The sequence below is a fragment of the Rhineura floridana genome, chromosome 9, assembly GCF_030035675.1.
Source record: "Rhineura floridana isolate rRhiFlo1 chromosome 9, rRhiFlo1.hap2, whole genome shotgun sequence".
NCBI classification, from domain to species: domain Eukaryota; kingdom Metazoa; phylum Chordata; class Lepidosauria; order Squamata; family Rhineuridae; genus Rhineura; species Rhineura floridana.
Window position 1 is genome coordinate 35,433,709 of NC_084488.1, and position 3,388 is coordinate 35,437,096.

The window sequence follows — 3,388 nt, forward strand, 5'->3', positions numbered from 1 at the left end:
TCTGGTTCTTTCCCAATCCTCCCCCTTTGCAAAGAAACAATAGACACTTCATTCAGTCATCTTCTAACCGCCCAGCGGAGCTTTATAAAGTTGTTCGGGGACTTTTACACTCTGGGCCTCAGAACGCAATAATACCATCAATAGCCCGCTGTAATGAGTTTGCGAGACACTTCCAAGATAGGATCACGAACATCCGCCGGGACCTTGACTCCAATATTGTAGCAGTTGAGCCTAATGAGGTGTCTGGAGCACAGTCTTGTCCTGTTTTATTGGATGAGTTTCAGTTGGTACAGCTCGAGGATGTGGACAAGGTGCTTGGACAGGTGCGGGCGACCACTTCTGCTCTGGATCCTTGCCCCTCGTGGCTAATAAAAGCTAGCAGGAACGGAACAGCCGGATGGGCCAAGGAGGTGATCAATGCCTCCCTACGAGAGGGAGTGGTACCACCCTGCCTGAAACAGGCAGTGGTGAGACCGCTCCTAAAGAAACCCTCCTTGGACCCTGAAAATTTTGACAACTATAGACCGGTAGCAAATGTTCCGTTCTTGGGCAAGGTCTTAGAGCGTGTGGTCGCTCGCCAGCTCCAGGCTCTCTTGGATGAAACTGATTATCTGGATCCATTAAAATCGGGCTTTCGGCCGGGGTTTGGTACAGAAACAGCCTTGGTCGCCCTGTATGATGACCTCTGTCGGGAGAAAGACAGAGGGAGTGTAACTCTGTTGGTTCTCCTTGATCTCTCGGCGGCTTTTGATACCATCGACCATGGTATCCTTCTGGGACGTCTTGCGGACTTAGGAGTTGGAGGCACTGCTTGGCAGTGGCTGTGCTCCTACCTCGAGAATCGTCTCCAGAAGTTGATGCTTGGGGAGCATTACTCGAACCCCTGGATACTCCAATATGGGGTCCCACAGGGTTCAGTTCTGTCCCCCATGCTCTTTAATATCTATATGAAGCCGCTGGGTGAGGTCATTAGGAGATTTGGAGTGCGTTTCCAGCAACATGCTGATGATACTTCTCCTTTTCATCTTCCTCAGGTGAGGCTGTTAATGTACTAAACCGCTGCCTGGCCGCGATAATGGACTGGATGAGAGCTAACAAACTGAGACTCAATCCTGACAAGACTGAGATGCTGTTGGTGGGGGGGCTCTCTGCCCAGATGGATGATGTCCGACCTGCCCTAGATGGGGTTACACTCCCCCTAAAGGAGCAGGTCCGTAGTTTGGGGGTCTTATTAGATCCACTCCTGTCACTGGAGGCTCAAGTAGCCTCGGTGGCACAGAATGCGTTCTACCAGCTTCGGCTGGTAGCCCAACTACGACCCTATCTGGAGAGGGAGAACCTCGCCACAGTTATCCATGCTCTGGTAACCTCTAGATTGGACTACTGTAATGCACTCTATGTAGGGTTACCTCTGAAGACGGTTCGGAAACTTCAGCTGGTGCAGAATGCTGCAGCCAGAGTCCTTACTGGGACTAAAAAATTTGATCATATAACACCTGTCCTGGCCCAGCTGCACTGGCTACCAATATGTTTCCGGGCCAGATTCAAAGTGTTGGTTCTTACCTATAAAGCCCTTAACGGCATCGGACCGCAATACCTGGCGGAACGCCTCTCCTGCTATGTACCTACCCGGTCACTGCGCTCAACGTCGAAGGCCCTTCTCCGTGTCCCAACGCATAAGGAGGCACGGAGAACGACAACTAGAGCTAGGGCCTTCTCGGTGGTGGCCCCCGAACTATGGAACGCCCTCCCTGATGAGATATGCCTGGCGCCTTCTCTGTTATCTTTTCGGCGCCAGGTAAAGACCTACCTCTTTGCCCAGGCATTTTAAAAATTTTAAAAATTTTAAAATTGAATTTAAATTTGGAATTTTAATTATGTTTTATTGTGTACTGTATTGTATTTACATCCGCTTGTATTTTAATCTGTTTTATTATGCTGTTCACCGCCCTGGGAGCTTATTGCTGTAGGGCGGTCTAGAAATGTAATAAAATAAATAAATAAATAAATAAACTTAAAACATTGCAGTTTTAGTAATACTTAGCACCCAATAGAGCTATAGTCCTATGATTGCTCTCTTGAATGTGCTACAGTTAAGTCATACCTCCTCAGCAAAAAACAGAAAACTAGATTTCTGCTTATTCAGTAATGCTCTCTCAATCTAGTTTTAAAAAACACACAGCAAGTGAGTGAGTTGCTAGAAACTCACATTTAGTCCTGTACTTGCTCCCATGAGTAAGCCCCACAGAATACGGTGGGATTTACTTATTTCTGAATAAGATGAAGAGGATTGTGTTAGTAACCAGCAGTACTTGGAAAGTTCATTTTAAAAAGAAACAAAATCATTCAAGTTCATCCAAATGTATTTTTAGTTCATAATAATTTCTGCCTGCCGCACAGCTCTTAAAGGCACAAGAGTGCTGCTCTCCTCCAGTGCCAACCGTAAACCATACAAAGAACTCAAGTGAAGAGATAAACACACATACACACTATGGGGCAACTTGATAATATATTTTAAAATTATAACATGTTTAAAATGTAATTGTATAAATGAAATGGTTAGAGGGGCTAGGATCTGGAAGACCAGGGTTCAATAATGTTGTTGTTGTTATATGCCTTCAAGTTATTATGACTTTTGGCAACCCTATGAATCTTTTTTGGATATATTCATAGGGTTTTCATGGTAAGAGGTATTCAGAGGTGGTTTACCGTTGCCTTCCTCTAAGCCAGCCTTTCCCAACCAGTGTGCCTCCAGGTGTTGTTGGACCACAACTCCCATCAGCCTCAGCCAGCATTGCCAATGGTCAGGAAGATGGGAGTTGTGGTCCAACAACATCTGGAGGCACACTGGTTGGGAAAGGCTGCTGTAAGCCTACAGCACCCTGTATTCCCAGGCTGTCTCCCATCCAAGTACTAACCAGGCCTGACCCTGCTTAGCTTCCGAGATCAGACGAGATCGGGCATGTTCAGGGTAGTATGGCCGTAGACATGGTTCAATAATACACCCACTTAAATAAACACAGTGGGGCTTACTTCTAAATAAAAATGATAGGATTATTGAGTTTCTACAACTAAATCATACCTCCCCCTTGGTATAGTTAACCATTACATATGTGACACTATGGCCACATCCACACCAGACATTTATTCCACTTTAAACAGTCATGGCTTCCCCTAAGAATCCAGGGAAGTATAGTTTGTGAAGGGTGCTGGGTGATATTAGGAGACTACTGTTCCCCTTACTGAGCTCCAATGGCCAGAGTGGTTTAACAGTCAGCCCCTCTTCAAGATCTCCAGACTTTTTTTAAAAATAAAAATAAAAAACAAAACAAATCCTGTAAACTGTAAACTCCTATTGCTCAGAGAAAAATATATGGCAGTTAGGGGG

General features: G+C 45.6%; 1 non-coding gene across 1 annotated transcript; it reads right to left on the bottom strand.

Annotated features, from left to right (window-relative positions):
• Positions 1-2,869: 2,869 nt before the first annotated feature.
• LOC133364692 (5S ribosomal RNA) lies at positions 2,870-2,988 on the bottom strand. Its single transcript, XR_009758000.1, has one exon. It is a non-coding gene; the product is annotated as a 5S ribosomal RNA (ribosomal RNA).
• Positions 2,989-3,388: the final 400 nt, after the last annotated feature.